This window comes from Mustela nigripes, chromosome 17 (assembly GCF_022355385.1).
Source record: "Mustela nigripes isolate SB6536 chromosome 17, MUSNIG.SB6536, whole genome shotgun sequence".
Lineage (NCBI taxonomy): Eukaryota > Metazoa > Chordata > Mammalia > Carnivora > Mustelidae > Mustela > Mustela nigripes.
Window position 1 is genome coordinate 1,596,853 of NC_081573.1, and position 9,067 is coordinate 1,605,919.

General features: G+C 42.9%; 1 pseudogene; it reads left to right on the forward strand.

Moving 5' to 3' along the window:
• LOC132005827 (zinc finger protein 91-like) overlaps positions 1-3,119 on the forward strand; it is a 66,460-nt pseudogene extending 63,341 nt beyond the window's left edge.
• The last annotated feature ends 5,948 nt before the right edge of the window (positions 3,120-9,067 follow it).

Genomic DNA, 9,067 nt, shown 5'->3' on the forward strand with positions numbered 1-9,067 from the left:
GTCTCTCTTAATATGATCATGTCATTTTTGCCCTTTGTTTTGTTAATGTGGAGTCTTGAATTTATGGTTTTCTGTATGTTGGAGCACCCTTAATTCCAGATCCGATTCCCACTTGATGATCTTGTAAAAAGGGAAAATGTGCTGTTGATTGAGATTGCTATTTATTGTGGGCTATGAGTGAATATTCATCACAGGCTGTAGTTTGTAAACTTTGTTGTTTGTAGTGTCTTTGTCTGGCTTTCAAGAGCTGGTAATGCTGGTATCACAGAGAGAGTGTTCTACTAGTTCTCTGATTGTAACTCCTTGGAAATGTTTGAGGAGATTTTTCAGTCCTTTCTCAGTATCTATTTGAATATCCAGTGAATTCATTTGGCACACAATTTTTGTTTGTTGGATTTTTTTCTTTTATTCCTCTTTCCTTCTGGTTTGTGGTTATAGATCAGTTTTGGTTTTTGTTTGTTTGTTTCTTTGTTTGTCTTCTGAATGCTAGAGTCTAAATTGTTCATACTTTTTTTTTTTTTTTTTACATTCATACTCCTCTTTTGTTGTGAGTTTGTGGTCCCCGATTATCCATTGTTGCCTCTTATTTGATTCCTACAGTCAGTTATGCTCTCCTTTTGCCTTTTCACCTCTCATTTTAGTTTCACTTTTCTTTATTCTATATTTAGTTCATGGGCTGTCAATGTTGTTAATCATTTCTGGCAAACTCTTCCTGTGGTTGATACGTTCCTATTTTTACTGTACTAGAGTTGGTTCATTTCAGTTTTCTGTTTCAATATCCACCGTTCTGCTAATTTGGAGCTCATGTGACCCTTTTCCTGATTGTTAGAGATACAGGAAATTGATTTGTCCTACACCATGATGATACCACAGAATTGTCTATTAGACTCTGTGCTCAGTACGTTGTGTGCCACGTTGTGTGTCCATGGAGAAATGAAGTCCTGATGACTCCTTCTCAGCCATCTTTCTGACTTTGTCTGATTGACTTGATGCCTCTGTATTAGAAGTCATCAGTATATTCTTCCGAATGTAGTAAGTGCAATGGTTTTACTTTTATTTGGTATCTTTCAGCTGTATCTTCATATGACACTCAGAGTTTCCTGCTAAAGCAGAGCATACAAGGTTCTTTCCAAAACCCATCAATGCACAGATACAAAGATAGTACTGTTGACATTTTACACTTATATAGAGACTGGGACAATGATGGGGAGAGTGACGGGCATCGAAGATTTCAGAGAAGACAAATCCAATCCAGGTCAACTGCCTTTCATGAGAATCTCACTGCCCCAAATGGTGAAGCATATAAATGTCTGGAAATCTTCCATTTTGAAGTCCACAGTTTCTGAAGGGCAGAATGTTTCTGTCAGCACAAGCTCCAGTCAGATACTCCATCATAGTGATTTGTGGACAGACCATTCGACACATCTGGAGAGTGACCTAGTCCATGCTGAGAATAATGATTTGAGCCATTTGGAAGATAGGACTGGCCTGACCTTAACTCAGAGATTCAGAAATAAAAAACCAAGTTCTCAGTGGGATCCATTGGATAGGGGCTTCACCGAGGAGTTGAACCTACAGTATGACCAGAGGCTTCTCACCAGAGACAGAGTTGCTCAGTGCACTGAATCTGAGAAAACATTGAACCAGGGCTCCCATGCTCACAAATGTGTCAGGACTAGGTTTGTGAAGAACCATTATGAATGTGACAAATGTGGGGAAGGCTTTCATCCAAGCTCTAACCTCAGTATGTATATTCCTTTCAGGAGACAGTCCTCACAAGGATAATGAATGTGGGAAAGCTCATAACCAGTCCTCCAGTGTTGCTGATCATCAGAGAATTTATGAGGGAAAAAGCCCTTTCACATCTAATAAACCACGGACCATGTTTAGTCAGTCATCAAGACCAAATAGAAACAAGATAATTCCTAGGGGCAAGAAAACTTGTATTTCTAAGGAATGTTGTAAATCCTTTGACTGGCACTCGACATTATCTCAGTTCCCGCAAATATGCAAAATATCTAAATGCAAGGAATGTGGTAAAACTTATAAGGACCCTTCATCAGTAAAGGGACATAAGCCAATCCATACTGGAGTGAAACAGTACAAATGGGCAAAGAGTGTGAAAGCGTCTACATTGTCCTCCACCCTTACTGGAAGTCACCAAACTCATACTGGAGAGAAACGTTACCAATGTGAAGTATGCGGCAAGACCTTTAAGTGGCGCTGCGACCTTACTCAGCATCACCGAGCTCATAGTGGAGAGAAACCTTACCAATGTGACGTATGTGGCAAGGCCTTTAAGTGGCGTTCAGACGTTACTCGACATCACCGAGTTCACACTGGAGAGAAACCTTACCAATGTCAAGAATGTGGCAAGGCCTTTCACCGGAGCTCAGGGCTTAGCCAACATCACATAATTCATACTGGAGAGAAACCTTACCAATGTCAAGAATGTGGCAAGACCTTTATGTGGCCTTCCGAGCTTACTCAACATCACCGAATCCATACTGGAGAGAAACCTTACCAATGTCAAGAATGTGGCAAGGCCTTTCACCGGAGCTCATTGCTTACTGTGCATCACAGAATTCATACTGGAGAGAAACCTTACAAATGTAAGGAATGTGGTAAGGCCTTTAGCCAAACTTCAGCCCTTACTCAACATCACCGAATTCATACTGCCGAGAAGCCTTACCAATGTCAAGAATGCGGGAAGGCCTTTAGCCGGCCGTCACACCTTACTCAACATCACCAAATTCATACTGGAGAGAGTCCTTACCAATGCCAAGAATGTGGCAAAGCCTTTAACAAGCGCTCACACCTTGATCAGCATCACAGAATTCATACTGGAGAGAAACCTTATAAATGTAAGGAATGTGGCAAGGCCTTTTCATTGCAATCAAACCTTCTTAAGCATCACAGAACTCCTACTGGAGAGAAACATTACAAATGCGAAGAATGTGGCAAGGCCTTTTACCGGCGCTCACACTTGAGTAACCATCATAGAAGTCATACTGGCAAGAAACTTTAAAAATGTAAAGACTAGGACTAAGGATTGTAAAACCCTTACATCACAGACCTTGCATCGGATATAACTAGAGAATAACTATACACATGTAAAAAAGTCCACCCTCTCTCTCCCTGAAACTCACAACATCGTAGTTATCATATGGGAGCGACATGGTAAAATGTGATGAATGTGGTGAGACCTTTAACTGGAATTCAGTCTAGACTCAATATCCCAAAATGGATTCTAGATTTAAATCCTAGAAACATGATGATTGTGGAAAGACCCTCATTTTAATTTACATGTTCGCAAACACAGAAAGTGCTAAAGAAGGTAAATTGATTCATACAAATAATTAGAAAACTCTCTGAACATCTAATGACAATAAATGTCACAGATATCAAGTAAAAGGAGTGTATCAGTCCCTCTATTCAGACAGTACTCGTTAGTCCAAGGAAAAAGATCAAGTTAAACACTTGGAAAATGCATATGCTGTTACATTGGAAAGATTCAGTGGGGGAGTTTTTACAAGGGTACAATTTGTTTCGATGTGCATTTTGTTATATTGTGCCTTTTTTGAGGTTTGTGACCAACAAATATTAATTTATTTTATTCTCAAATCACTTCTGGAGATTGACTTAACTCGTACTGGGTGTATGAATCCGTGAGCCTGATTTTTGCTCCGTCAACGGCATTCGATGCCCTGCTGCATCCGGGGGGACTTACGCATCCCAAATTTTCCTTGGAAGATGAGAACTGTGTAATACACAACATGAACGAAGAAAATCTAAACGGAGACACTGCTTAGGCTTATAGCATTGATGTAAGTTGCCGTGAAATAGGTGTACAGAACAATATTTTTCTCCATTTACTAAAACTAAAGAGGGGTATTGGTGATGCACTCATGTGGGCATAGCTTTCAAAAGTCACATGGTAGAGTAGCTGTTGGCCGTGAAGAAGCCTTCTGGACACTGGGGTAGGCAGGATCAGCAAGGTGTGTGCTGTGGTTGAACTCAAGCACTGCTCTCCCAGGGATAAAAGCCCAATCAAGATTTGAGCCACTGTACATAGGGGACCATTCAGGGAAGCTGCTGCAGTGCATTGTGGGAACATCCTGTCTGTACTCAGTGCCATGTTCAGTACAATCCCCCGCTCTGGCTCTGTCTGCCATAGTTTTGGAATATAGGTGAGCTTCAGTGGGGTGGGGTCTGGAGCTGATGACAAAAAAAAAAAAAAAAATTCCTGAGGCATCTTTGGTGCAAAATGTTGGTTTATTAAAGCATGAGTACAGGGAAGGGCAGTTGCTGCCACCAGGGTCCTAAGGGGTAAGCTGGTTTTACACTATGGGGTTGGGAAAAGGTGAGGAATAAGAAAGCTTTCAAAATGATTTCCTTTTTTTTTTTTTTTTAAAGATTTTATTCATTTATTTGACACAAAGAGATCACAAGTAGACAGAGAGCCAGGCAGAGAGAGAGGGGGAAGCAGTCTCCCTGCTGAGCAGAGAGTCCGATGCGGGGCTCCATTCCAGGACCCTGGGATCATGACCTGAGCTGAAGCCAGAGGCTTTAACCCACTGAATCACCCAGGCTCCCCCATCTCTATTTCTTGCAATGCCTTCCCTCCCATGATCCATAGATAAGACACCCCCTCCCCCAGACCTTCCCTAAATCTGTTTTAATCGGAATGGCATATTCTGGACTTGGACTTGGGACTCAGACTTGGGACTCTCTAGCACGGCACCATGGCCCCAAATGAAAGCATGTGCCCCATGTCTTACACTGAGTGGTATTTTGATGTGTCTATGAGGTACACATGTGCATATGACCATGCTGTGTGTGTCATAGATACCCCATAAGAAAGAGAAATCTATCCCAATAGGAGTCATGTGGTATCCCAGGGAAGAGACAGAAAATATTCAAGATGAAGAATTAGCATGTAGAGGAGGAGAAGTGTCCTGAGTTTCCCTAGTGACTCCCTAGATGTAGAAGTTATCTCCAGATCTCCAGTTGTATTTTCCCTTATTTTTCTTTCCAGCTACGTAGGCACCACAACCATTCTTTCTTGCCTGTCCTATGGAGAGAGTGTCCTCAGAAAATGCTTCATTGAGATTAGACAGATGGAAAGCCAATGGGTATTAATTCCAATATGAATCATGTGAGATGTGAATCTAAGTAAAATTTGAGGAAGGTACCATCCTTCAAGAGAAAGACAAGACCTATTGAAAGGAAATGTGAGGAACTCTTTCCCATGTGGGGAGGGACCTGGAGGTGGCTCCTTTTAGTCACTGCAAACACAGGCAGCTCTTGCTGGTGTCATCTGATGAATACATGTAATGGGGAAAAGAAATGGAAAATGCAGGTTTCTCAGGAGTAGGAAAGTCCTCTTTTATCTTGTCAATTTGATTGACCTCCTGTGTCTTCCTAAGGACTAGTACTGTTGGGAGTTAGTGATTACTGTACTATGCCTGCCCAGATCCGTGACAGGGGATGGAGGAGGGTGTTGGATGATGCAATCATGTGGGCAGCTTTAAGATGTCACACAGTAGAATAGATGTTTGAGATGAAGAAGCCTTCTGGACAGTGCAATAGGCCAGATCAGCAAGGTATGTGCTGTGATTGCTCCCTTGTTTCCTATGTAGATCACCCCAGTCAAGGTCAGATCCAGTGTGGTTGGGTGATCCTTCAGGGAAGCTGCTTCACTGCTGTGTGGTATCTTCTTCTCTTTCCTCAGCATGATAGTAAGTGTCGTTCTAGGCTCTGCCTCTTTCCATGGCTCGGAATTGTTGGAGTAGCCATTCAGCAGTGAGCATTTCTGCCTGTAATAGTCCAGCCCAAGTGTTTCAAGATGGGATGCAGATCAGAAGCACTGATTTCCATTGCTGGCCACAAGACAACTTCAGGTACACAAACAGAAGCAGGATCACACACCTTCTCAGAGTCTGTGACTTATAACCAGAAGAGGACTAGTCCTCACCAAAATGAGGTTACGATACAATTCAAGTAACAAATTTCTTTGGTTTCATCACATGCCATTTTATTAACAGTGAGATCTTCCCAGTCAGATGCCTTATTTCTCTACACTGCAAACTGAAAGCACCATATTCAAGAAGGATTTCGCTTTTTCCATACCCTTCTCTCTCTGCCTGCCTCCCTGCCTACTGGTGACCTCTCCCTGTCAAATAAATAAATAAATAAATAAGATCTTTTTTAAAAAGCAAATTTTATTTGAAAGGGAACAGAAGGAGGGGGAGAGGGAGCAGTAGCCTTGCCACTGAGCAGGGAGCCCAATGTGGGGCTTGATCCCAGGACCCTGGAATAATGACCTGAGCTGAAGGCAGATGCTCAATGACTGAGCCACCCGGGTGCCCCCACAGGACAGACTCCTAACTGTCGAGAACAACCTAAGGGTGGTTGGATAGGGAGTAGGTGGGAGGGGTGGATGCAATGGGTGATGGGTTAAGTAGCACACCGTGATGACTGCTGGGTGTTGTATGTAAGTGGAAAATAGAAATTCTCCTGCTGAAACTAATACTATGTGCAAATGAAGTGGAATCTAAAGAAAACTTGGAGCACAAAAAAGTAACTTAAGGACAGAAAATTGTTACTTCGTGAAAAGATGAGACATAGAAACAAAAACACTCACTTTAGCCCAGAAGGCTGACTTAACAGCCTGCGTAGTTAGGATAAGAATCTAGCAAGTGCTGATAAGTGCTGGTTGCTACGTTCTTTTTTTTTTTTTTTTTAAAGATTTTATTTATTTATTTGTCAGAGAGAGAGCGAGCAAGAGTGAGCACAGGCAGAGTCAGAGGGAGAAGCAGGCTCCCTGCAGAGCAAGGAGCCCTATGTGGGACTCGATCCCAGGACGCTGGGATCATGACCTGAGCCGAAGGCAGCTGCTTAACCAACTGAGCCACACAGGCGTCCCTGGTTGCTACGTTCTTATAGGCTCTCATGACTCTGTCCAGCCACCAATAAGCAATATGGAACTTGATGGAGTTTTGGAATATAGGTGAGGTTCAGTGGGGTGGAATCTGGAGCTGATGACCAAGAAAGAATTATTGAGATGTCTTTGGTGTAAATCAGGGGTTTCTTAAAGCACTGGGACAGGACCCCTAGGCAGAAAGAGCTGCTCATTTTCCCGATGTGTCACTGATTATATCATTGGGGGCTGGGGAGTTGAGGACAAACGGGGTGTCCAGAAGGACTGTCATACGGGAAAGAAGACTCTTCAGAATGGGGACCTAGTTATTGTCAAGCAAAGACTGTTTTTTCCTCCAGTGAGCTACAGATATGAAGACAGTCACCAACTTCCTGGAGGACTGTTGTATTCTTCTATCACACATCATTTTGATTTGGTTTCAGGTTTAAAAGAAATTTAATTTTACATACCTTTCCTTCTGCCTCAGCCTCCGTCAATTGTGGAGGGGACGGTGATGTTAGGGCCTCAGGAAAATGAGATAATGGGTCTCTGAAGTTAGGCTATAGATATGATAAGTAAGCTTCTTCCTTGTAAATCACTAGGACATGTGTAAACTGAGGATGAAAACTCCTGTAGTGACAAGGAAAACCTGTGTTCCAAGATGGCCGACCTAGGGAAGCTAAGGAGTCCCAACTTCCGCCCTCAGGCTCTTCTGGGTTCTCTCTGCCCTGCTTCTTGAAGGTGCCAAAAGTACAAAGTATGCAGAAATAGGAGGTACAAATTACCTTCTTTGTCTGTGATACATACTAAGAATCGATTAGATGGAGGACCTCGATCAGGAAGACTGCGGACACCAAACATTAAATTTTATATCATCAAGAGTTGTCTACCTGGAGGGGCAAAGCATTATTCGAAGTCGATTTCACCTTTCCATTCTCCTGTTACTTTATGACTCCTGTTTGCAATTCTAAATCCCTCCCTCCTTTTTTTAAGTCACTGTGGCATGCAAGCTTCCATTGTCTGTCTTTGAGCCTCGTGTTTTTCAGGCTCTCATAATTAAGAAATTTTTTTTTTCTTCTTCTCATGAATCTGTCTTACCTCATTTTAAGTATTCGACAAACCAAGGAATGGAGAATGGAGTGAGGAAAACAAATTTTCCTCTCCTCACATTCATTCTATTGTATGAACTGACCCCCACACTTCAGCCTGTATGGACCTATTTAGCAAGAGGCTTTCATTAAGGTTAAATAATAACCTAATAACCTTGTTGTTTAACCCTTAAACTGTCCCTGCTCCCCTTCCCCCAGGGGACATACTTAAAAACAAGTCCCAGAAACCATCCCCAGGTAACAAAGCTCAAATACAAGTGTGGGCCAGGCCAGGTGGAGACATCCGATCAGTGGGGGGATGCATACTGTCTTCCTAGTTACCAAGGAGTATGGGCCCTACCCAGTTCTGACCAAGGTGATAGGCTGGTTCAAATGTCTACTAGGCTAAATTGTCATTCAATTGGTCACCTAGCATGTCTGTGAGGCTTTCTGTGTGTGATACAGTTTCACTAGCCACCTGTGCATGGCCAGGCCCAACCACATGGCCTTTGCCCTTAAAATATAGTCTGTGAAACAGAAAGGTTGCCCTCTCTTATAAGAGGTGCGTCCCCGAACATTCAGTCTGATTCTTGATGCTTGGTGTGGAATAAAGCTTTGCTTGACCTTTGCTTTATGTCAGTCTCGCTCCTTTAATCAGAGACTCATTTTTTGGGGGGACCTAACAAGCCCCAGAACAGGATGTGCAGACAGAGCTGGGGATCAAGGGCAGCCATAGCTCAGCCATAGTTTTGCCAGCCAAGGAGGCCTCAGCAAGTTGGAGCCATGAAAAAAACTGCAGCGCCCCCAGAGGAAGGGGTTGAGTTTTTGTAGGGAGATGCTGGGAAATGGCCAATTTCCAGAGGAATTGTATCTGTGCTGCCAGCCCCATTGATCATGCTGTCAGGGTGGAACCAGGTTCCTGAAATGAGGGGATGAGATGAGAAGAGGGAGGTTTACAGAAGAGAGGGAAAGAAAGTTGCTTAGCTTGTCCTGGAGTCTCACTGAAACATTAAGGCAGCCATTTGGATTTTTCTTCAGCTTGATTCTTTTTTTTTTT